Genomic DNA, 26,811 nt, shown 5'->3' on the forward strand with positions numbered 1-26,811 from the left:
TCCGGAATGAGGGTCCCAAGTGAATCAAGTAGACGTGGAACATCTACTCTTTGGAGGATGGGGAAGATGACTTTCAACAATTCCAGGGTGATTTTCTGGCTTTGAATTGAGGAAGGAAATCCTACACATTTAATTTCTGGCAGGGCATACCTCCAGTGATTACCCGCTATTATGTGAAAAATCAAATTGCAAATATAGCACAAAGAGTATGATCCTATTTCAAGTAAATAGGTGTAGATCTTAGAATGATATCCACTGAATTATTTACACATTCTTCTGTTGATGATGGGATGGCAGACCATTTTTATTTTCATCATTCTCTTATCTGCATTTTCTAAGTTTTCTCCTATAAGCATATATCTCTTCTGTAATAAGATTTTTAAGGTTATATAAAAAATAATACTAGCACCTTGCAGTCACATAGTGCTTTGCTGCATCTCACAGCTCTAATCTAATTTCCTATCTGTGAGGTCAGAAGGGCAGGTATTTTTATCCTTGTTTTATAGATGAGGACTCTGAGGAGCAGGCAGTGTGAGATATGACATGCCCAAGGTCTGAGAGCAAAGCCAGGACCAGGACCCAGGCAGGGCTGCCAGCTCTCAGTTTGTGTGGCTTTGCTCATGCCTAGAGCCAGCCAGTTGCAGCTGGGAATACTCAAAGAAGGACCCAGAAACCATGACTGTGTAAGGTCAAGACGCAACAGGGCCCAAGGCAACAATGATCCTGGCTTTGGCCAGTTGAGAAAGCGAAGGCAGGGGCAAGAAATTATAGGACTGTGGGAGAAGCAAGCCTCTCGTTTCTAGATCTCCAGAAAGGGAAGGAGGTCTCCACATTCAGCAGCAGGGAACAGAGTGAGTGGCGCCTGCTGGGGTGATCATCTCAGGGAAAGGTGAGCCCAAGACGTGAGCTGGTCTCAGGGGGAAGCTCTTTGGTTGTCACGTAAGTTAAGAGACTGCTATGAGACCACTGCCTCCTCGATTCATCTGATATCTGAGAAAGGACAGGTAAAGATTGTCCTCCCCAGATGCACCTTCCAGTTCTTCTTTAAGGGAGGGGGGATGAAGATGGATGAGAGCCTACAGATCTCAAAATGCTCTGCATGGACACACAGTGCCAGGCTCAGGGCAGCCTCTCCATAAAGGTGTGTTGAATTTATGAATTCTATCTAAACACACAGCACTTGCCATGAGACAGGCATGATATATTATCACCTCCATTTTGCCAGCAAGGAAACTGAGGCCCAGGCCATGACTTGTCCAAGTTCATACTGGTGAGCATTCAGACAGGGACGTTGTACCTGTGTTCCTGTCTCCTGATTCAGCCTGCTCTCTGCTGCACACATGGGGCTGCCTCTCCGAGGGGCACTTCAGAGACACCTGCATTTGCTCTTTTGCTACTAAATTGTCCTGAGGCAACATCACATAAATATTACAGAAAATGACTCCAACTGCACTAATTAACTCCCAGGGCCACAGCACTCTCCCCAGCCCCGAAACCACTCCAGGTTCTGAGTTATGCCACAGCAAGTGTGGGAAAAGAAGGCAAAGTTCGGATGGGATGCAGATGAACAGAAGACAGACAGTATGTCTGGATGATTGCTGTTTTGATTAGAAATCATTTCATTGCAAGTGAGAGAAACCCAGCTCAAATCTGCTCAGGCAGAAAGGAGAATGTCTGTGAAGGATGGGTAAGGAACTTCCTGTGACCTGGGAGGGCTTCTGCTGGGTCTGCAGGCTGGGTCAGGGGTCAGGGGTCAGGGGTCAGGGTATGAACATTTCCAGGACGCACATGCCTTTTCCCAGTACGTATTTCAGTTTCTTTTGCATGTGTTGTTGATTTTATTATTTCTTACTGCAGACCAGCTTCCTCCACCTAAGGAGTAACTTGGTAATGAGAAGTTCTTGTGGTTGGGACCAGCAGAGAAGAGATGAACTTCTCCCCTTAGATCTACTGTAAAAATAAATAAATAAATAACAACAACAAACAGGTAAGTAATACGATTTGTTTATCTGGAATCAGCTCAGATAAGTCATCACCTCAGCAAGTCATCACAGCTAGGACAACAGTCACACTCATTGAATATGGTTACAGGGCCCACATCTGTGAGGCTGGGAACACCCAAAGAAGCATCATCATTTGTCTTCTGGTTGGCTTTCTCCTGTTTGGAGAGCAGCTTTGTGTAAGGATCCATGCTGGGTTCTTTTTGTGCATGAGTTCATCTGTTTTCACAACTACCCCCACAGAGTAGCCAATCATCACCCCATTGAACAGAGAGAAAGCTGAGACCCAGACAGGTTGAGTAACTTGTTCAGGTTGTGCAGCTGCTGAGTGATGGAGCCAAGATGTAAATTCATTTCTTCTTAGCGCCAAAGCATGTTCCCTTTCTTACACCATATTGTCTCTTTAATAGGCATTTAAAGAGCACTTACTGTGTGCAAAATCCTGGAAGGCACATATAAATAATCCACACTGAGGCCTATCTTTCTAGAGTCTATTTGAGATGACCTTACTCATCCTTAAGGACATGTAACAGCAGCAGAGGAGTTAACGAACATGGTACCAGGTGCCACATAGTGGAGGGAGGGAAAGGAAAGGTGCACTTAATGAGTACTGACTGTATGCCAGGCTCTGTGCTAAACATTTTCATGTTTCTCCTCTAGACCTCTACCATCCAATAGAGTAACCATTAGTCATGTGTGACTATTTAAAATGAAAATACACTTCCTGTCACTACCACAGTTCAAGTGTTCAGTAGACATTATTTTAGTGGCTACCATATTGGACATCACAGATAAGTATTTCTATCACCACAGAACATTCTATTGAACATTACTGGCCTAGACTGGGAGCTCCATGAGGGCAGGCACTGGGCTTGCTCTCTGCTCTCTATTTTATGCCCAGCGCATCCAGAGTACCTGGCACATGCTAGGCACTCAATAGTTAATGCATGCATGAATAAATATATATACACACACATATGTATATATTTAGATTCAAAGACCGCTTCTGGCCAGGTGCAGTGGTTCATGCCTGTAACTACAATACTTTGGGAGGCCAGGGGAGGCAGACCACTTGAGCCCAAGGGTTTGAGACCAGCCTGGGCAATATGGAGGAACCCCATCTCTACAAAAAAAAAAAAAATAGAAAAATTAGCTAGGAGTGGTTTCATGTGCCTGTGGTCCCAGCAACTTGGGAGGCTGAGATGGGAGGATTGCCTGAGGCTGGGAAGTAGAGGCTGGAGTGAGCTGTGATTGTGCCACTGTGCTCCAGCCTGGGTGACAGAGTGAAACCCGGTCTCAAAAAAAAAAAAAAAAAAAAAGACAACTTCCATTGGAAGACTTACTGTATATTTAAGTATAACTTTCTGTTAAAATATGAAAAATAGAGGCAGTGGGATATGCCTGGATTCGCTGCAGGCAGCACATTTTGTGGGCAGGATGGGGCTGCAGAGGGACAGAGCCATCATAATGACCATTCTGCATTGAGCACCCGTCACTTTCATGCCAACTTATTATATTTATAATTTCATGGACTCCTCTCAAGAACCTTATAAAGTGAGATTATTATCCCCATTTTATAGTTTACGAAATTGAGACTCAAAAAAGCTAACTAGTGCACTTAAAATCACACAGCAAATAAGTCCCAGAGCCTCCAAAGCCCACACTGTTACCCGCCACAGTGCTCCCATCCGTTTATTTCCTGTACAGCGAAGCCTGTCTTGCCCTAGCATAATGAATTTTCAGATTTGGGGTGAGGTTGACTCCCATGAGCAGGCAGATGTCTAGAGCCCTTTTAGTCCCCCCAGGCCCAGCGGACCGAGTCATCCATCAGCCACACCTGGCCCAGAGGCGCGCAGCCTCACAGGTTACCTCCGCACGCAGAGGGAAAAAAAAAAAAAAAAAAAAAAAAAAAGTCTCTTTTCCGCCCCCTTGTGGCCAGGTAAGGAAAGGGCTCAGAGAAATGGGGCTGCCCCTTCTGCAATCCGACTGCAAGAAAAGCACCATGGTCGTCTTGGGGGTGTAAAATCAGCAGGGGCCTCTTCCCTGTTCTAGGATGTATGGAAGGAAATGGTGAATGATTTTGTTCAAGTGGCCCCATTTGCAGGACCGTCGTGGCTCATAACCTAAGTATGAACTTTCACCACCCCCCAAAAAAGCAAATTACCTTTCCTTCAAGAGCCCTCATCTGAAAGTTTTCAGAGTGTTTCTTGTTTAACTGCTGTTGTTTTGCTTATTTATTTATTGCCCGTTTTTGATTAAAATATTCTATTCTCAGGAGTCTCCATCCCCCAAAGGTCACTTTCCAGAGGCTTGATTTAATTAACGAGTGCTGACTTGAAGATGAAAGGTAAGAAACAAAAGGTCTTCCTTATCCAATCTGAGCCCAAATAAAATCATATTAACATTTCACCTTTTGTTCCCGTGCAAGAAAAGCCTTTGGTTCATTGTATCAAAAATTATTGAAATCATGAGGAAGGAAAGAAAGAAAAGAAGTAGACAGCTGTGGCAATAAATTTGTACACCCCACCCCCCCACCACGCAGCAGGTCCTAATAGAAAAGAAAAAGGAAGAGAAACAGGAAAAAAAGGAGAAAAGGGGCAGAAAAGGAAAAACAGAGAAAGAAAGAGAGACTCCAAGTGACAGTGCTATATCCTAAGCCTTGTTTTAAAGTTAAATTAGGAAAACACAACCATTTGGCAGAAAAGCACGAAAATATCCTAAAACTACCTCTACTTTCAGATGGATACTCTACTCGAGCACAGACCTTGTCTGTTTTTACATCAGCATCTCTCCAGCCCCTAGAAAAATGCCTGGCACAGGGTAACAAGTCACTAAATATTTGCCAGACACTTTGGTAAACAGAATCCAGGCAAGCTGGGTTCTCACTAAGTCTGTCTTTAGCTCATTCTGGACGCTAAGGCAGATCACAGCTCCTCTCTGAGCCTGAACAGCTCCGTCTGCAAATAGAACACGCCTTGTCCTGCTTTTCCTGGCTGGGAAGCTGTAAGGACAAAACAGAGACGTGGAGGCCCTTGGGAAGGTCAGAGCATCACGCAAACAGAAGACACAACGTTAGGACTAACTCTTCACTTGCTTCCAGAGGCCAAACCCAAGCCCATCCCTCCTTTTCATCTACAGATGTGACAAACCAAAAGAAAGAAAGCCATGAGAGTATAATCACTACTGCAGAGGAATGGGAGAGGAAGAAACACCGAACATCAGCACACTATTTCTGTTGTCCAAAGGGGAAAAGAAGCTGGATTCTGTACTTTGACATCCCAAATGCTTATCAAATTACAGCAGGTCTCGACCTTCCTGCCTGGAAGTCTCGAGGCAGTGAATAAATAGTGCATGACACATAGAGGCCCCCACAGAGGGTAAAGGTCACCAGGTGTGAGCTGCTATAATGAAGAGTTTATTAAAGTGCTGGCAGATAAACTTTCCCACAGACTAAGGGCTTGTCAGCAAAGAGTTCCTGTCACCATGCAAGGCCCAGGTGGCTCCACAGAGCCAGGCTCAGGCTCACAGCTGGCAAAAAGAGGCTCTCCTCCCCCTATTCAATTCGCTTCGCTCATGCAGGTATTTTCTCTCCAACAGAGGAGGCTAATTACAGATGTGTCTTCTGCCTGCAAGAGGGAAGTAAAGTGCGTTCCTAAGATTGCATGTGACAGTTATGTACAGGATGAGAAAGCTGAATTCACACCGATAGGAAATAGCAAGAAAACTTCAACAAGCCCTCCAGTCTGGTCCCCTCCACCCGAGACTACAAAGTCAAGCCCAAGTTCATTGCAGCCTTGAATTCCTGGGCTCAAGCAATCCTCCCACCTCAGCCTCCCAAGTAGCTGAGACTATAGGTGTGTGCCACCACGTCTGGCTAATTTTTAAACTTTTTTGTAGAAAAGGGGTTTGCTACATTGCCCAGGCTGGTCTCGAACTCCTGGCCTCAAGCAATCTTCCTGCCTTGGCCTCCCAAAGCACTGAGATAATAGGTGTGAGCCATCGCCCCTGGCCTGTGTGTCTTTTTCTTTATATCTCTAGCCTCTACTTTAATTTTCTGGTTCAGATCTGGTAATCAGAGCAATCTGTACTTCCTCAAGACAGCCTCTGCCATTGCCATTCAGGGGAAATAAGAAGGAGCTGGTCCTTCTCTCCTTTTAAGGATTTTTCAGGGATTGGAGACCCTGTTCTCCTGGGCTTCCCTCCCACTGGGCTGCTCATCAGGCCTCTCCCCGCCTTTCCTTTGACTTCCCTGGCCACAGGCAGGCAGCCCTGGTGGCAACATCCTTCAACAATTCCCTTACTCTCACTGGGCCTCAGTGAGGCATTGTCATTTACTATTAACATCCTTACAGGCAGACATGCTGACCAGGAGATCCTTCATTTTCAGAGGGGTTTTAGTTGCCTCTAAATGCAAGCAAGATGATCTGGAAAGAGAGGCTTCCATCCTCTGGGACTAGACACCTGGGGGAGTCAAGGCATGGCTGGTGATTCCCTGGGGACACTCAGCACATATTTCTTGAGCACCTAATAAGTGCCGGGCCCCATGCTAGGCATGTGGGATGTATTTGTGAATGAAAGAGGGCAAGATCCCTGCCTTGTGGAGTCCAGATTCCAGAACGGAAGACAGGAAACAAACAGCATGCATAAGAAACAAACAAATATGTAGCATGTTAAAAGGTGATAAATGTTATGGGGTCAAAGGAGGCATGTGGGCTAAGGAGGCAGGATGCCCATGGTCAGGGCTGCGGGGACAGGTGGCAGAGTGGCCTGAACGCTGTCAGGACTGGAGGAAAAGCAGCTGGCCCAGGCTGGGGGTGGAGAGAGGAAGGGCAGGGGCGGGGCGGGGCAGGTTTGCAAAGCAGGCATGCCTGCCCTCAGTAGGGGTTATTCTGTGAAGTCAAGGAATGGGTTCCAAAAGTGGAAGCAGCTGGCTGACAGCCACAGAGGAAAGGAAGCAGGGGGAGGGCACTTAAAGCAGTTGAGTCTGGCTGGCGCTGGTGCTTCCGGGAGAGTGGGCTGGACACACAGTGGGGGCCCAACTGGAAAGCTCCTTCATTACAGCAGGGTCTGGCTTTTGTCCTGAGTGGAGGGAAGGCTGGGAATAGACTGTGTCTGAAGTCCTGTGAACACAGCTGAGGAGGCCCAAGAGGAGGACAGTAGCTGTGAGCGCTGCTCTCCCAAACTTTCCGCCTTCCTCTTCTTTCAGCCATGCAGGACCATGGCGTGCCTCTGCCCCCTGAGCATGAGTGTGGCCATGTGACCCACTTTGGCTGCTGCAATGAGTGTGGAAGAGCCGTGTCGCTTCCAGGTGGGGTGAGACTCTGATGACCCATGGCAGTCAGCCGCAGCCTCCCTCCCCTGGACAGCCGATCCGTGGTATCGAGGACGGTGGCCCTGGATGGTTGCCCAGACCTGAAGCCAGTTTCATGTGAACAAGAAATAAGCTTCTGTGGCACTAAGAGACTTGAGGTTTGTTTTTACTGCAACATATCTTAGCCTATGGTGACACAAGGACGATTTCAGAGCCCCAGTTCCTCATGAGACTCAAATTTATTCCTGGAAGTCAGGCAGAAATCTTCCCAATCTCCACGTAGTTCAAGGCAACTTCCTCATGCCCGGCTAGTGCCGATCTGGTTCCCACCCTGCAGGTTCTGCCAGTGGTTACCATTGATTAGCCCTGATATTTCTCCAGAATTCTGTGAAACTGCTTGAGTCTCCTATCTTAGGTTGTCCATCCAATAGTGCCACAAGGCAAGCAAAGAGTGACCTCAGTGAGCTCATTTTGCAGAGGCAGAAACTGAGACACAAGTGAACCAGATGACTCAGGATGGGCTTCCAGCCTGGAACTTCTAGGCCGTCATCTTCCCATCCTAGGAGTTGAGGAGGGTCCCTGTGGGGCTGAGAAGCAGGGGGTGTTCTGAGTTGCAGGCCACATATTTCTTTTCTTTCTTTCTTTTTCTTTCTTTCTTTCTTTCTTTCTTTCTTTCTTTCTTTCTTTCTTTCTTCTTTCTTTCTTTCTTTTTCTTTCTTTCTTCTTTCTTTCTTCTTCTTTCTTTCTTCTTTCTTTCTTCCTTCCTTTCTTTTTTCTTCCTTCCTTCCTTTCTTTCTTCCTTCTTTCTTCCTTCCTTTCTTTCTTTCTTTCTTTCTTTCTTCCTTCCTTTTCTTCTTTCTTTCTTCTTTCTTCCTTCCTCTTTCTTTCTTTCTTTCTTTCTTTCTTTCTTTCTTTCTTTCTTTCTTTCTTTCTTTTCCTTCCTTCCTTCCTTTCCTTCCTTCCTTCCTTCTTCCTTCCTTCCTCTCCCTCTCTCTGTCTCTCTCCTTCTTTCTTTCTTCCTTCCTTTCTTTTTTTTTTTCTTGAAACAGGATCTCACTCTGTCACCCAGGCTAGAGTGTAGTGGTTTGAACACAGCTCACTGCAGCCTCCAACTTCCAGGCCCAAGCACTCCTCCCACATCAGCCTCCTGAGTAGCTGGGACCACAGGGGTGCGCCACCACACCTGGCTAATTTTTGTATTTTTTATAGAGATGGGGTTTCGCCATCTTGCCCAGGCTGAGAGGTCACACATTCCTGATCTTTCCTTGGCCATGAGGGAGACTCTACGTTGTTCACACCAGGCTGCCACAGAGCAAGAGGGAGGCAGCCTGGGGCCTGGGGCACATCAGGACTCTTCTCCAGTGCCATCCCCATCTGTCCCCTGCCCCATCTGCCCCAGGCACATGGACAACCTGACAGTGTTGCTAGCAGGCCAGGCTTCTGCTGCCTCGCAACTCACACAGGAGTTTCTCAACCTCAAGAGCTCTACCTCTCCCCTTTGTGTTTATTCCACATCAACTCTTACTCATGCTTCTGAGCTTGGCCTGTAGGTCACCTCCTCAGGGTGGTCTTCCCTGATTTCCCAGACAGGTGCTGCACCACCTGCTCCCACACTCCTGGTGTGACCCCTTCATGACATCCTGACCTGTCAGCAATGTGCTCCTCTTTGAAAAATGTCCACTTCCCCTTCTAGGCTGTAAGCACAATGAGAGTACAGTCCTTTTCAGTTTTCGTAATCCCAAGGTTTTGAGCATAACAAGCCACACTAAATATTCGTAGACAGCGTGAATAAATTGTCAAAAGCTGTACAAACAGGAGGGATTTTTGTCTGTCTACATTAAATGGCAATTCCACCTTCCCCAGCTTAGGAAGGATTTCATGGATCCACTCACCACAGGGGCTTGATTGCATTTTAAATAAAAAGACCCCATCCCCAGACACTGTGGGCAGCCTGCATCAGAGCTTTTCCCTGGTAATGAACTTCCCTGGCATTATTGCTGCATTAAATTGTGTTAATCAAATGGGAAGTGGTAAGCGGTTTTCCTCCCCGTGTAATCTTTCCTGAGCTGTACACTCTCAGTGGGAAAATGAAAAGGCTGACACGAATCAGAGTCCAGGACGGATCAAAGAACAGCAGCAGTTTTGATTTGTGTTAATTTTGCATGTACAAGAAAACCCTCCTCATTCCTCTTTATTAAAAGGAAGCAGAAGCATGACAATAACATGCTGTTTGAAGAGCGACAATGAAAAGCAGAACATTTTGCTCAGACATTAAAGAGGCAGAGGGAGAGGAAGAGCAACTCACACAATGTCACGCTGTCTCTGTACCTGAGAACAAAGCCTGTTTGCTAAACTTGTTTGAAGGATCCACATTTTCAGGTGTGGGTGGGTGGACGAGAGCTTTGCTTTCCTTTTACACCCAGTGGCCTGCAGTTCAGGATTCAAACGAACTCATCTTTCATTCCTTCTTTCAGGGAAGAGTCACCGAACTCTGTGCTGGGCATAGAGAGATGAGTGAGCCACAGCCCTTACTCTCAGGATGCTCCTAGTCTGCTGGGAGAGTGGAAATAAATCCAAGTGCTTATGCTACCAGTGAGGGAGTGCTGTTGCAATGGAGGAAGGTCTCAGATGCTGGGGAAACACAAGGGCAGGAGACGGTGCTAGGCAAGGGAGTTGGGCCTCCAGTATCCATACTGTCCTTCCCCCATGGAGCCTTGGCCTGTGGTGAGCAAGGACAACCAGCTCTGAAATTCTCCTTCAGAGCCAAGGAGTCTTCCAGTTTCTCAGCCTCAGAAAAAGTTCCCTAAATGTAAGTGTCTCTCAACAGTTTCTAGTATCAATTCACACACTTAACAAAGACGATTCAGAGCAGATCTGGAGCAGGTGAAAACCTCCACTCACGTCTCTTATCTCAGAAGTTAGGCTGGTGAAGCCGCAAGATCTCACCTAACATCAGGGACTCTTGTTGAGACTGTGGAAGATCTCGGGGAAGGAAGAAAAGACAAGAAGGAAGTAAGTCAAACAGGCAAAGCAGGTCCAGAACAGGCAGAGCTCACTCCGGTTCCACTGGAGTACTCCTCCCTTAAAAGTCGGACACTTAGGAATTTAGAGCATCATTGCCGACTAGGACGGTTATAGCGCAAATCCCCTTTACTGAGCCCTTACTATTTTCCAGGCACAAGACATTCATCGTTTCACTGTAGTACCATCTTTAATGCCCACTTATCACATTTATCAGGTGAGGCGAGTGACTTTCAGAGAGATTCAGTAATATCCCTGAGTTCACCCAGTGACAGGGCCAAAATTTTTCATCAGTTCACCCTCAAGCCCATTTTATTTTCACTGGAGCCTGCTGAGGGTTTCTGAGTGCACTTGCAGTATTTTATGTGGTTTTATATAAGCTAGAGAGCAGCAAAGCACAAGTGGCCCAGTTGCCCAAGATTTTTAAAAAGTCATTACATTTTCAGACTGTTAGTTGCTATGCAAGACTGTGCCCTTTTGGTATTTGGGAAACATAGGAACCAGCAAGATTGTAGAGCCACTGTGGCATTTCACATGGCGCTGGTAAGCTAGACACCTCTGATGAAATCGGGGTCCCAGACGCCCCAGAGCCCTTGTCTCTGGTAGGCCAGGGCTGCTGGGATGGGGAGTGAAGGGAAGGACACTGGGCTGGAAGCAGGACATCCTGGCCCAAGATGCTTCTCTGCCATTCACTCACTGCAGACCTTTAGGCAGTGACGTTTGTCTGCATTTGTCCTTCAGAAAAATGAGGTTACTTATACCTGCTAGTTGTAAGGATGTTGTATGTAATTAGTGAACAAAGATGATGACTGTGAATACCTCCCAAATAGGACTCACTCCGCAAATGTGGAGAAGTGTCAGGGTGTCAGCTGAAATGGATCTGGAATGAGTCACAGGGAAAAGAAGGGAAAACATGCTTATCACATACAGCCAGTGTGAGGAACAAGAATGCAACTCACATAAAAAGAGCAGAACAGCCAGGTGTGGTGGCTCACTCCTGTAATCCCAGCACTTTGGGAGGCCGAGGTGAGCAGATCACCTGAGGGCGGGAGTTCGAGACCAGCCTGGCCAACATGGTGAAACCTCAGCTATACTAAAAATACAAAATTAGCCAGGCATGGTGGCAGGCGCCTGTCATCCCAGCTACTTGGGAGGCTGAGGCAGGAGAATCGCTTGAACCCAGGAAGCAGAGGTTGCAGTGAGCCAGGATCACACCACTGCACTCCAGCCTGGGTAACAGAGTGAGACTCCATCTCAAAAAAATAAATAAATAAATAAAATAAAATAAAATAAAAGCAGAACCAGGTGTACACACATGTATATCTCAATAATGAGGTGGAGAAATATACTTTCATCCTCCTTATTTATTTACTAAAATATTTCTGAGTATGTGCTATGTTCTAGGCACTAAAGAAAGACCAATAAACAAGAGAGGCAAAGTTTGTTATTTCATTGAGATTAACGGGAGTTGACCTAAAACCAAGTACTTAATAGATCATTAGCTCCTTCCCATGATGCTCCACATTGACCTCAGGATGAGTCTTTTTTTTTTTTTTTTAAGAGTAGGGACCTCCCTCTATTGCCCAGGCTGTAGCACAGTGGTGCAATTATAGCTCATTGCAGCCTCAACTTTCTGGGCTCAAGGGATCCTCCTGCCTCAGACTCCCAAGTAACTGGGATTACAGGTGTGCACTACCATGCCCAGGTAATTTTTCTATTTTTTGTAGAGACAAGGTCTTGTTCTGTTTCCCAAGCTGGTCTTGAACTCCTAGGTTCAAACAATCCTCCTGCCTCAGGCTCCCAAAGCACTGGGATTAGAGGCATAAGTTTTAATGGCTACATAGTATTCCACTGTTTGGATTATCACAATTTAGTCTCCTACTGTTTGGCATCTGGGTTTGTTTCAGATTTGGGGGAATTACTCAAATTTATGTCTACATTAATAAATATTTCCTTAGGATATGGGCAAAGAGGTGGAAATGTTGAGTCAAAGGGTATGAACATTTCTAAAGAATTTGCTGTACCTATTCCCAAAGCTAGCCCCAATTTCTACCTCCAGCTATAGGATATGAGACTCAAAATGCAGGCCTCTTGGAATTAAACAAGAAATCAGTAACAAAGATATCTGGAAAAAAATATTCAAATATATAGATATTAAATAAACAACATACTTCTAAATAATCCGTAGGTCAGAAGGAAATCTCAGGGAGAATTAAATAATAGTTTGAACAAATAATTGAACAAATATAAAACACAGCATGTCAAATTTATGGGATGCAGCTAAAGCAATGTTTAAAGAAAAAGGTACAACATTAAACACTTATATTTAATAAAGTAAAGGTTTCATATTAACAACCTAGTATTTATCTTTTAAAAAAACTGAACGAGATAAAAAATCCAAAGCAAGCAGAAGAAAAGGGAGATACTAATAAGAGTGGAAATCAATGAAATTTAAAAAACAGAAAAATAGAGAAATAAAAGAAACAAAAGTTGGTTGTTTGAAAAAATTAATAAAAATGATAAAAGTCTAGCCAGAATCTCAAAGAAATAGAAACAACACAAATTACTATTATTTGGGATTAAAGAGAAAGTTTCACTACAGATTACACAGATGTTAAAAGTTTAATGAGAAAGTACTATGAACAGCCATATACATACAAATTTGACAGCTTAGATAAAATTGCTCAAGTCCTTGAAACCACAAATTACCAAACTCATCCAGAATAGACAATCTAAGTAGCCCATTATCCACAAAGAAATTGAAATTATAGCTTAAAATCTTCTGAAAATGAAAACTGCAGACTCAGATTGTCTCTCTGTGAATTATACCAAACATTTAAAGAAAATTTTCTACACATGTTGTTCCAAAAACATAGAAGAGGAAACACTTCTAACTTATTTTAAGAGGCCAGAACTACCTTGATCCCCAAACCGGAAAATGACAATACAAGAAACCTACAGACCAATATCTCTCACGAATATAGACACAAAAATTCTCACCAAAATATTAGCAAATCCAGTCCAGTAATATATTAAAAGGATAATGTATCATGGCCAGATGCAGTTTATCCCAGGAATGCAAAGCTTGTTCAACATTTGAAAATCAGTCACTGTAATCTTCTCAAAATAGACCACAGATCTTAAATATAAAACTATAAAATTTTTAAAAGACCACATACGGTGAAAAACTTTGTGACCTTAGGTGTGGTAAAGAGATCTTAGACATTTTTTATACCAAAGAAAAAAACAATTAAAGAAAAAAGGTAATTAACTGGACTTCACTAAAAAGATTTTGCTCTGCAAAAGACAGGTAAGAGAATGAAAAAACAAACTACAGAAAAGGAGAAGTTATTTACAAATTACATAACTACTTGTACCCAGAATATTTAAATAACTCAAAACTCAACAATAAGGAAAACAACTCAATTAAAAAGTGGGCAAATATTTGAACACGATTCACAAAGAAAATATGTGGATGGCAAATACTTAGATGAAAAGATGATCAACATCATTAGTCATTAGGGAAATGCAAATTAGGGCCACAATGTGACACTACTATACACCTATTAGAATAACTTAAAAAAAAAAAAGGAAAAAACAACCTGACGATAGCAAGTGCTGCTGAGGATGTAGTAATGAACTCTTTCTTACTCATTGCTGGTTGGAAGGCAAAATAGCACATCACTCTGGAAAGCAATTGTGGTAGCTTCTTACAAAGTTAAGCATACACTTAATATATTATCCAGTTATCTCACTCCTAGGTATTTACAGAAATAGAAACTTGTCTTCGGACAAAACCCTGCATATGAATGTTTATAGGAGTCTTCTCCATAACCACTCAAAATTGGAAACAACTTAAATATTCTTCAGTGGATTAAAAAACATGGTACACCTATACAATGGAAAACTACTCAGCAATAAAAAGGAAAAAACTACTGATGCACACAGCAACATGAATCTCAAAGGCTGAGTGAAAAAAGCCAGAGACAAAGGTTGCTGCACACCCTATGATTCTACGCATGTGAAAAGCAAAACTATAAGGACAGAGAACAGATTAGTGGTTGCTAAGGATCAGGACAGGGTGAGGGTTTCACTATGAAGGTATGCATGAGGGATTTTCTGGGGTGATATAACTGTTCTGCATCTTGACTGTAGTCACTCACGTCTATGTGTTAAAACTCATACCATTGTACACCCCCATAAAGGTGATCTATTTTACTATCCGTAATTAAAAAAAAATTAAGCCTCTTGATCCAGGCTTCTTCCCACCACACTTACACAGTCTCCAAAGAGGCCAGGTGTCACTCTTAGCAAGTGCTGGTCCATCACAACTTTACAGAGTATAATCCATAGCTGTTCAATTTTGTCTCCCAGAAGCAATTTTCTCTCTTAATTACAACTGTATTTTTAATTACAAAAACCTTGCTTTCCCATTTCGGGTGTTCTGTGTGGAAGAGTAACTAATTTGGGTCATTAAGAATGCTGTGCTTTCTGCATCCTGCACCTCAGTCATCCCAAACTTTCATGGTCTCTGCCTATTTCTAAACCTCATGCCAACACTTCTCATCAGTTAGGCTGTGTGCGGTTGCAAATAACAGCTTTCTGAAAATAATATGGAGATTGTATTATCTCACAGGACTGGAAGCTCAAAGGTTTAGCAGTATAAAGGTTGATTAATTCAATGAACACGTGCATATAATCAAGGCTTTACTATCAAGGAAAAAGGCAATGAGGGAGATGGTTTAGGCATTAGACAACCAACAGTGTCTCCTGAATTCTCTCCCCTCTGCCACTATACCCTAATAGTCTTTATTTTTGAGAGGGAGTCTCGCTCTCTTGCCTAGGCTGAGTACAGTGGCGCCATCTTGGCTGACTGCACCCTCTGCCTCCCAGGTTCAAGCAATTCTCCTGCCTCAGCCTCCTGTGTTGCAGGAAGTCAGGGACCCTGAATGGAGGGACTGGCTGGAGCCGCGGCAGAGGAACATAAATTGTGAAGATTTCATGGACATTTATCAGTTCCCAAATAATGCTCTTATAATTTCTTATGCCTGTCTTTACTTTAATCTCTTAATCTTGTTATCTTCGTAAGCTGAGAAAGTATGTCACCTCAGGACCACTATTGTATAAATTGATCATAAAACATGTGTGTTTGAACAACATGAAATCAGGGCACCTTGAAAAAGAACAGAACAACAGCGATTTTCTGGGAACAAGGGAAGACAACTTTAAAGTCTGGCTGCCTGTGGGGTCAGGCAGAATAGAGCCATATTTTTCTTCTTGCAGAGAGCCTATAAACAGATGTGCAAGTAGGAGAGATATTGCTAAATTCTTCTCCTAGCAAGGAATAATAACTATTAAGACCCTAGGAAAAGAATTGCATTCCTGAGGGGAGGTCTATGAATGGCCGCTCTGGGAGTATCTGTCCTGTGTGGTTGAGATAAGGACTGAAATACGACCTGGTCTCCTGCAGTACCCTCAGGCTTATTAGGGTGGGGAAAAAAATCCCACCCTGGTAAATTTGAGTTCAGACCAGTTCTCTGCTCTCAAACCCTGTTTTCTGTTGTTTAAGATGTTTATCAAGAAGATACATGCACAGCTGAACATAAACCCTCATCAGTAATGCTAATTTTGCCCTTTGTCTTGTGATCTTTGATTTTGTCCTTGCCCTGTTTCCTCAGAAGCACGTGATCTTTGCTCTGCCTTTTGCCCTTTGAAGCATGTGACTTTGTGACCTACTCCCTGTTCATACAGCCCCTCCCCTTTTGAAATCCCTAATAAAAACTTGCTGGTTTTGCAGCTCAGGTGGGCATCATGGATCTACTGATACGTGATGTCACCCCCAGCAGCCCAGCTGTAAAATTCCTCTTTGTACTCTTTCTCTTTATTTCTCAGACCAGCTGACACCTAGGGAAAATAGAAAGAACCTACGTTGAAATATTGGGGGTAGGATCCCCTGATACTCCTGAGTAGCTGGGATTACATGCACCTGCCATCAAGCTGATTTTTGTATTTTTGTAAAGATGGGGTTTCACCATGTCAGCCAGGCTGGTCTTGAACTCCTGGCTGAATGAATCTCATGATTCATGAATCTCAAAGGCTGAGTAAAAAAAGCCACAGACAAAGGTTGCTGCACACCCTATGATTCTATAAATATGAAAAGCAAAACTATATCTATACCACGCTCAGGTGATGCAACTGTCTCACCCTCCCAAACTGCCAGGATTACAGGCATGAGCCACCACGCCCAGCCACCCTAGTAGTCTTCTAATATTAATAAGTTACTCTTTGCCCAAAGTAACCTGCGCCCATTTCTGTAGCTTGTAAACAAAGACTCCTAACTGTTGGGCAGATCTGATGAGATGTTGTATCACCATTGAAATGCAAGACCCTGGAGTCAGGAGCATGTTGGACTGCTCACCACTGTATTATATCACCAGCACCTAGAACACTGCTTGGCATATGGCAGCAATAGAAAATTTGATTGTCAACCAACCAATCAACAAAATGACTAGAATATGGGCTGTGTGAGGGCACACATTTTTGTTCATTTTTTTTGCTGTTAAATAACCAGTGCCCAGAACAGTGCCTAGAACATGGTTGTCATTCAATAAATATTTGCTGCATAAATGTATGCATTTCTGGAGCATCTGCAGTGGGCCTGGCTCTGCACAAAAGTCTGGAAATATAGCTGTAAACAAGTCAAACAAGCACTGACTCCCCAGAGATATTTGGGACACACAAATAATTAGCCTTAAGAGCTTAAGAAGTGGAAAAACAAAACAAACAAACAAAAAAAGATGTCAGAGTGCAACTATTCCATGGCTACAGTGAAGAGACGTTAAGGTGGCTCCTAATGATCTCTGCCCCCTGGTGCCCATGGCTTTGTGTAATTCCCTCCCCTTGAAGTGCATGTGGGACCTGTGACTTGCTTCTAATCAGTAGACTATGGGAAAGGTGGTAGACATTATTCCCATGACTATGTTACATTATAAGATTCCATCTTGGCCTGGTGTGGTGGCTCACACTTGTAATCCCAGCACTTTGGGAAGCCGAGGTGGGTGGATTACCTGAGGTCAGAAGTTTGAGACCAGCCTAGCCAACATGCTGAAACCCCGTATCTATTAAAAATACAAAAAATTAGCTGGGCGTGGTGACGGATGCTTGTAATCCCAGCTACTTGGGAGGCTGAGGCAGGAGAATTTCTTGAACCCAGGAGGCAGAGGTTGCAGTGAGCCGAGATCACACTACTGCATTCCAGCCTGGGCAACAAGAATGAAACTTTGTCCAAAAAAAAAAAAAAAAAAAAAAAAAAAAAGAGCTTGCTTCTAATAGCCACTCTTAGGAACAGAGAATGCACCTCTGAGAATCCAAGGGCAAACAGGGCCACTTTCCTCAGCATTGATCTGCCCTTTCGCATTGCCATCTGCTCCCTTCAGGATGTTCCTCAAGAAAAAAAAGGAAGAAACCAAATAAAATTAAGGATGTTGCCAGATGTTCCCAGCAGAAGCAACATCTTGGGTGAAAATTTCTGAGGCCCACTGATACATTAATTGGTGCCAGGAGGTTGGGGATGTCAGGACGAGGCAGATATAAAATGCATGTATTTCTGGAGACAGTCTCTAGGAGGAAGACTTCACTCCAGGACCCCGGGTAGAGGTCATAGCATCGCAAAGCAGAATATTGGTGAAACCCATCACCACGCTCTAAAACTGCTTGGATGGCACCTTCCCCACTTCACCTCTTGGCGTCCAGAAGAGAAGAATCTGTGGTTCTCCTTCCTGCATTCATTCTGTGGCTGTGAATGCCCTGTACTGTCTGTCTGTTTCGTCCAGTTAGCAGATATTCCGGAACCTTCCACCAGGAGGTCTGCAGGGCACTTCTAAATCCATGTGTCTGAAATGCAGCTCTCCTCTTCCTCCTCTCCATGCCACCCCTTGCCATGCTTGCACTGTGCAACACGGGCAGAGCATGCAGTGTCCTCAATCCCGGTTTATGGCATCCTGATTCACTTCATCCCTCAAGCCGGAAACTGCACTCATTTCAAACTTCTCCCCTTGCCCATCTCCTGCATACAATGAACAACCTGTTGTGGCTTCTGACTGCCTCTGTAATAGGCCCCACCTCTTCACCCATCAGTCATTGGCTGTCCCCATCTCTTACCTGAATGACCTCTACCATCTTGGGTGTGATCGCCTTGTCCAACGATTCTGCCCTCCCCAATCATTCCTCACACAACCCCCAAAATTCTCTTTGTGAGGCACCACCTTGGTCTTGCCACTCCCCTGCTCACAAACCTTTGAGGGATTATTTGCTTCCTCCTCAGAGCATCTAGGGTCCATGGCGATCAGAGAGCACCCTCCCCTTCCAGCTCTGTGGCTCTGCTCCTCCTCTGCCCCACACCCACATCAGCATTCCCGTGTGCTCAGTCCTGCTAGAGTACAGATTGAACCACCTGACAATTGCTCACATGCCTATCTCCTCCGGGTGCTGTGACTCTTGACAATCCAGGACCATGGTTTCATGCATGTATCTCTCTCTCTCTTCAATGGCTCACTGCTTCCCAAGGCAAACTGCTCCCAGCCAGTTCAGCTGACTTCAAGGTCTTCCTCCCACACGTTTGCTCCTGACTCCATCCTACTCCTCCTATTATTGCCTCTACTTGCTTGCCCCCTTAGACTTTGTTCTTGATACCCAAACCCCACTCATTTTGTAAGCCTACTTCATTCATGCAGCCTTCCTGGTAGCTCCTGCTCATCCTCCTTTGCTCTATTTTTCCAGAGTGGAAGCTCCACATGAGCTGTTATCCTCTCTGTCTAGTCTACTACTCCATCTCCACTGCTTAGAACAATGCATGTTTTCTAAGATGAGGAAAGATGAGAAAGGAAAAGGAAGGAAGGAAAGAAGGGAGGAAGGAATGAAGGGAGGCAGGGAGGGAGGGGAGGGGAGAAGAGGGGAGGGGAGGGAAGGCTGGCCTTCCAGCACTAAAACGTTGCTGTATCCTAGTCTTTGTTTTTCCTTATTTTTTGTGCATTTGTCTAGCCTATATAAGAGGTCAGAGAAAGGAGAAAAATCATTATTGCTTGAAGTGATCAGAGGTATTACAGTTTTCCGGACATAGGCAGGACTTACCATGCATATAACAATTCAATAAATATTTACTGAGCACCTACTCATGGTGCTAGACACTAGGTACAGTAGTAACCAAGACAGACACATGGCCCCTGACATGAACGATGTGATAATTCAGCAATCAAGAATGCTGGAGTAAGGGAAGAAGCACAGGCATTTAGTTGGCATTCACTAGTGGAGCTGTATTGGTTGTTAAGATACCAAAATAAGTCCAGACTCTTTTTAAAATAGCTACTACCTTGAGCTCCCCCAAAAACTCCTCTGCAACCTCCACTGCCTTGGGCCATCTTCTGAGAGTCTCAGATCTCCCTACAGCTTAAAAATTGAAGGGTTCACACCTGGCAAAGCAGGGCCTGGGTTATATAACTGGCACTTTTTCTAATTCCATGGTGCCTTTTGCCATATAGGTTGTTACATATTTTGAATGTCACCTATGGGTGGAAGGACAACTGGGATGTCAGGGTAGGTTAATCCAGTGAGGACTTGGCCCTGTTTGCCCTTTTTCCAAGCATGCTTTTTTAACCTCCTCTCCATATGAGAAATAAGAACCTAAAGGCGAAGTGATTTCACCATGATGACCAAGACATAAACATTACCGGGAAACTCAATTCAAAGTTAAAAATGAGCCAAATTCCAATGTGGAGAATCTAGGTGGGGATCAGCTTATTAAAGAGCTCAAGGCCATGGTAAGAAATTTGCAAGTGAAAGTCAACACCAGGGCTTTGACCCTTTCCTCAAGGCAGGCAAACTTCTGGAACTTTCATTTTATTTTTGTATAAACGCCAATATCTTCCTTGTGATATTATAATTTTGCAAAATGTTTTCATTGGGAGAAACTGGGTGAAGTGTATAAGTAATCGCTCTGAATTATTTCTGACAAATCCATGTCAATCTACAATTACCTCAATAATCATTTTGATTAAAAAAAAAAAAAACAAATTCAGTAGCTTTCTTCTCATACTGAAGGCCTGGTAAAAGACTGGCAGCGTCTTCTATAAATTGAATGGTAGGCCAGAGAGGATGTGTGGGATTGGGAAGACCAGAGGTCCTCCTGCTAAAAAGGCAAAGGGGGCCTAGGGCAGCTGTAAAATCATCCCCACCTGAAGGCTCCAGCAACCCAGGCTCAGACCCCAGTTCTGATGTCCCATCTGCTAGGACCACCAGCATTGTGGCCCCTCCAGATTCTTCGCTGGCCCTTTTAGTGTGCAAAGGATAGCAGTTGTTTTTATCTGCTTAACAACCCTTCCATCCTGCAAGAGCAAACTGCTTCTGCTGGTGAATTCCCCCTTCCCATGCCACATGTTTGTGGAGTGGCTGCCAATCCCACTGCCCTGCCCAGTGGGGCAAGGAAAGGACATAAACACGGGCCTGGCTAATCATAGTCTGCCTCCCCGTAGGCAGCAATCTCTGGCCCAGAATTGGCCTAAAGACCAGAGCTGGATCAATCAGAGTCCATCGTGGATTTTTGCCTCCCATGTGGCTGGAGAAACACTCTTTCTTTTGATGTTGCTGAGTTAGATGATGCAAGCCTGGATCTGGGCAAGGTAATGCCCACTCTCCCTTCACTACAGGGACAGAGTCCATCAGTGGTAGAAGCAATGGAGGCCAATATGAAGAGAATCCATGAAATGAGAGAGAGAAACGAGGAAGAATGCAACCTCACCTGAGCCTCTGGAGGCCATGGTCTCCAGTTACATAAGGCAGTGCATCCTGTGCACTTCAGCCAGCTTGCATTGGGTTTCTGTCACTAACCCATGGCCTAACCTTTCATGAAGCAGGCCTGTGAACTTGCACTGACATCCTCAGCACACAGCATGGACCAGTTGGTCCCAGCAAAAACCTTCCAATACCTTCGCCATGGCCATGATACTGAAAATAGAGACATGTTTCTAACATACACAAACCATCAGTTCCACGGATGATAAATGGATGAGACTACAGAAGGGCCAAGCCAAGGCAAGATGTGGCATCCAACTCTCACATACACATACATCCTGCACTAAGATCCTTGCAGTCCTTCCGCTGAGGCAGCTGGCTGTTCCAAAAGATTAATATTGTTTACATTAGTTATTAGTGTCTATGCGAAAAAAAGATGAGCCTGGCAGAGAAGATTTGATGTAAACAACTCCATCTCTATCTCAGAGTAGAGTTTCCTGCTCTTGGCACTCATTTCTGGGATAGTTTGGCAAATATCTACTAGGTGTGAACAGCATCCTAGGCACTGTGGGAATGGAGAGAGATAAGCAAGACTGGAGTCTTTCCCTCAGGAACATGGGCTATTTGGGAGGATGGGCACCAACAATAGATGTAGCACAGTGAGGTTAAAAACAAAGTTCTGGAATCAGAAAGTTTAGGTTCAGTATCCCAGCTTGGCCCAACCTATGAGCAGCCAGGAACCAGACATAGACATCAGCCACATTTCTTTAGCAAACAACAAAGACTCTGTTTCTGTGTCTCAGTTTTCTTCTCGGTGAAGTGAGAATAACAACAGTGCCTATCTCAGTGGTGCGGTGAGGATTGAATGGGATAACAGGTGTAAAATTCCTGGCAGATAGTGCATACTTGGTAAAAGCTATCTGTATCATTTTTATCGTAATCATCACCATTGTCATCATCATCAGTCATTAATACTCTCATTATCACCAATACTACAGTGAGGACTTCAGAATAAGCCATGAAGGAAGCCAGAGTTCCTTGGGAATAAAGAGAAGAGAACATAACTGGGGGGTCCCAAGAAGCATTCTGGACTAGGTGCCATGAGCTGGACCTGTAAGTATAGACAGGTGGTGGGGAGGACGTTCTCAGAGCTACAAGGCCAGAAGACATTGAGACTAGAACCAGAGTCATTTCTGCTTTTCTAACCACCTGGGATTTAGCATCAGCCATCTCACAGAAGCAAGGGAGCTACCCAAACTCCCAAAAACCCAAGGTCTGATCCACATTATTGCATATCTTGGACTTGCTGCTAGGTCTACAGTTTGGTCCTAGGGCCTGAAAAGGCTCATGTCTTGTCTTCAAAATCCTGAAGTGGAAGGAAGTGGCAGCCTGCCATTTCCTCTCTGAGCCAGAACTTCAAGCCTCATGGAGATGTGCTCCCTAAGCCACCTGCTCAATCCTGTTCTCCAGACGGCTTCACTGTCCAGCTTGAACAGGTCCTATCCAGCACAGCCCTTAGCATGGTGCCTGGCATGTGGTAGACTCTCAGCACATGCATGATGAATAAATGAACTCCTTGAGCATACTGTAGCCTCACTTAACCCTGAACTATAGCCTCTATGACTGGTGATAAGACACATGAAATCTTGTGGACATGGTCCATGGGTCATCTGACTCATTCCTATCTGTGGGCAACCAGGTGCCCAGAAATGGGCAGCACGCCCCCTGGGGATGTGCTTTCTCCTCTAGGTGGTTTCCCTTCTGAGAGCCTCAAGAGTCTCCACTTGGCCACATGACTCTAGAAGTACTTGGAAGGAAGTCCTTATCAGAGGAAGTCTTAGGTAATGGCTATCCACCCACACCCTCACCCAAAAACACACACAATCTAAGGTAACTCAGTGGATATCTGTTGTTTCTGCTTGCCCAAACTCATTTTTCTCTTGTTCTAGCAATGGCTACTCAGCTGTCCTCTGAAGAAGGACCAGTTCCTTACTCTTCCTCTGTGTGGTTAGGGTGTGGCTGACATCTATCGCCACTTATTCCACAGGTGGGCACTTAACCTGGGCTTACCCAATCTTCACATTCCATCTTCCTGGCCACGGTGATTGGTTCAGGGGTAAAGAAGTGATCCCAGCTGGTCCAATAAGGGAAAGATTTGAAACTTAGATGGCAGTATTGGGACTAGAAGCTATCTTTACAGACATGGGCCCATGGCTGCCTGCAGACAATTTGGTACCTCATAAGGGCAACCTGTCTCAGGGTGAGGCCAATATGGAGGAGAGCAGAATTAGGATATGATCAAGGAGCATTTGAGTGGCTGGAGCTAGCCATGCCTGAAGCTGACGTAACTTGGTAAGACAATACTCTTTTTTGCTTAACCCAATTTAAGTTGGGTTTTCTGGACTGAATGAGTCCTAATGGCACAAATAGGGCAGCATGAAGGCAGCTCATGTATCCAAGAAAACCCTGGCTTGAACCCTAGATCAAAGAGGTTTTGTTCCTGGGAACTTGTCTTTTCTGCTCATTTGACAAATATTTGTTGAGCCCCTGTGAAAGAATTGGGAAAATATTTTTAATCTCAAAAATCGCAAGAATGACTAATGCACTGGTTATCTGGGTAGGCAGGGATGGAACTCTGAGGAGCTGAGTGGTGAGACCTGAGGAAGTAAAGACATGCACAGTGGTTTAGTGGGGCAAGAACATGGCATGTGGCTTGGGTTGGGCTTCTGGCACTACAACTCACCAGCTGCATGATCTTGTTGGGTAGGCATCTAGAACCCTCAGTTCTTCTACTTTTACAATTGGGATATTAATTGGCCAGGTACAGTGGCTTATGCCTGTAATCCCAGCACTTTGGGAGGCCAAAACAGGCAGATTACTTGAGATCAAGAGTTCGAGACCAGCCTAGCCAACATAGTGAAACCCTGTCTCTACTAAAAATGCAAAAATTAGCCAGGCATGATAACACATGCCTGTAGTTCCAGCTACTCTGGAGGCTGAGGCAAGAGAATTGTTTGAAGCCAGGAGACAGAAGTTGCAGTGAGTTGACACCACATCACTGCACTCCAGCCTGTGCGACACAGTGAGGCTCTAACTCAAAAAAAAAAAAAAGCAGGGGGATATTAATATCTGTTCCACTGAAGCCAGCTGACTGTTGTAAAAGCAAGCAGGCAAACAACAAACAAATAGAAACAAAAAGTGATTTGAATTGTTAAAAGCAATATATTTTTGAATGAGAGAAAATCATTATATAAATTGACATGAGGCACCTTAACTTCTGACCAAGATAAAGTAACAGATTCATCTTCCCATCTTAAACAACTAAGAAACCAGACAAAATATATGGAACAATTTATATGCCCTTGTTCACAATATCATTATTTACAATAGCTAAATATGGAAGCAACCTAAGTGTCCCTCAACATGACTGGATAAGCAAAATGTATTTTTGCTTATATATTCATCTAAGAATATATATATTCTTATGGAATATCACCCATCTTTAAAAGAAAGGAAATTCTGACATGCTATAACATGGCTGAAGCTTCAGGACATTATGCTAAGTGAAATAAGCCAGTCACAAAAAGACAAGTACTGTATAATTCCACTTATATGAGGTAGTTAGAGTAGTCAAATTCATAGGAACAGAAAGTAGAACCATAGTGCCAGGGGCTGGGTTGTGAGAGAAATGGGAGAGCAGTATTTAACAGGTACAGAATTTCAGTTTTCCAAGGTGAAAATCATTATGGACACAGGATGTGGTGATGGTTCCATAGCATTATAAATGTATTTAATATCACTGAACTATATACTTAAAAATGGTTAAAATAGTAAATTTTATGCTATTTATGGAAATTTTCTGTATATGTATATTTTACCACAATAAAAAATTTTTTAAATGTGGAACAACAATTTTCAGACATTGGACTACAGGCAATGCAAGATTCCTGATAAAGAAACAAATGAAGTGAGCCCTTCAATTCTGTCAGCTTATTGCCTAGAAAGGGTTTTCAGGCTGCAGTGCAGGGAAGACCATTCTAGGCAGAGCTCATTGGTCTCCCTGAGTTGAAGAGATAGAACTGGAAGTTTGGAGAAGGCAAGGGAGCTAGAGTTTGCAGGGCAGAGTACCACAGAAGAGAGATCTGCACAGAAAGAGGACGCTGGTGATTCCCCCTCTACTGTTCTGCAGAGTACTGAACTGCATATGCATGTGAGGGGGCTGTTCAAGGCTGGGGAAAGATCCACTGGACATGAGCACGCAGAACAATTGCTAGACCTCAAATAGAGTTTGGAATGATTTGCATTCCCAACAGCCAGAATGGAGAAGCCTCATACTACATAGTGCATCAGGGAGAGTACTCAGAAAGGGATTGCCTCCCTAATAAAACCAAACTAGCTCTAAAGACTAGTCTGATACAAGCTAACAAAGCTTTTTGAAGCAAGTCTTAATGGGATCAAACAATTTTCAAGTAACTTGTATAAATTTTAGAACAAAGCTCACAAACACTTAAAGGAATACAAAAAAATCCAGCTCAAAACAATGTAAAACTCACAATGTCTTATACTCAGTCAAAAATTACCAGACAAAGAAAGCATCAGGAAAATATAACACCCCCCCAAGAAAAACAGTAAAAACAGACCCAGAAATAACACAGATGAATATAAATGGTAGACAAGGACATTAATAGAGCTATTATAAATGTACTGCATATGTTCAAGAAGGTAGCAGAAAGCATAAGAATAAAAAGAAGAAATGGGGGAAATATCAAGACCCAAATTGAACTTCTAGAGATGAAAAATAGTGTTTAAAATGAAAAAACAAAAAGCAGTTGAAAGAATTAAAACTGACGTGAAGAAGGTGAGGAGCATCCAAGTTGAGGGTACTTTGCAGAGATGGAATGAAACCAAACTGGGTATGAAAGGTGGGATTGTAAGTAGAGCATCAGCAGCATTTCAGTCCCACAGCACATCAGCCAGCCGTCTGATTTCAGGTCATAATCTACAAAGCCATATACAATGGGCCAGTGTAAATCAGTGCCAATGGAGGAGAAGGAATGTCACAAGCGTCATGAACCTCTGCTTCCTGAAAGACCCATGGACTGAACCACAATTCCAGTTCTGACTGAGATTACTTTCACCTGCTTCTAAGAATGAGCAAAAAGCCCAATAGCTAACTGCACCTTCTTCCCTCTCTCCCTCTATCAAGATCTCCATGTCCCTCTTCCCCTCACTGTGCCATCAGTCAGGAGTTAATTTCATATTGGCTAAAGATAATCAAAGGTACCAGGACACTGACACACACAGCCATGGACAGGGTCCTACACAGAGGCTACTGCCAAGATTTAAATGCTGAAACAACATACACAGGAACTGTATCAATGCAGATCCCTCTCTAATGAAAACCTATGGTTAAAAAAAAAGTAAATAGAAAAACCTGTCCTGCTACTGGCCCCTCAGCAACAGCACCAGGAAGTCACTCAGAATCTACCCAGAGAATCTACTCCACATTTGCCAAGACGATGCCCTTGTTTTATAATTCCATTGAGCCTGGAAACTCCAGGGAATATTCAGAACCCTAGAGACAGAAACAATATAAAGACAGTCATTTCTCTCTGAAACAATAATTTGTATTTTCATATCTTTGATACACAGTCTAATACTCAAATCAATAGGCCAATGGAGATTCACCTAGTG

This window comes from Symphalangus syndactylus, chromosome 11 (assembly GCF_028878055.3).
Source record: "Symphalangus syndactylus isolate Jambi chromosome 11, NHGRI_mSymSyn1-v2.1_pri, whole genome shotgun sequence".
Classification (NCBI taxonomy): Eukaryota; Metazoa; Chordata; class Mammalia; order Primates; family Hylobatidae; genus Symphalangus; species Symphalangus syndactylus.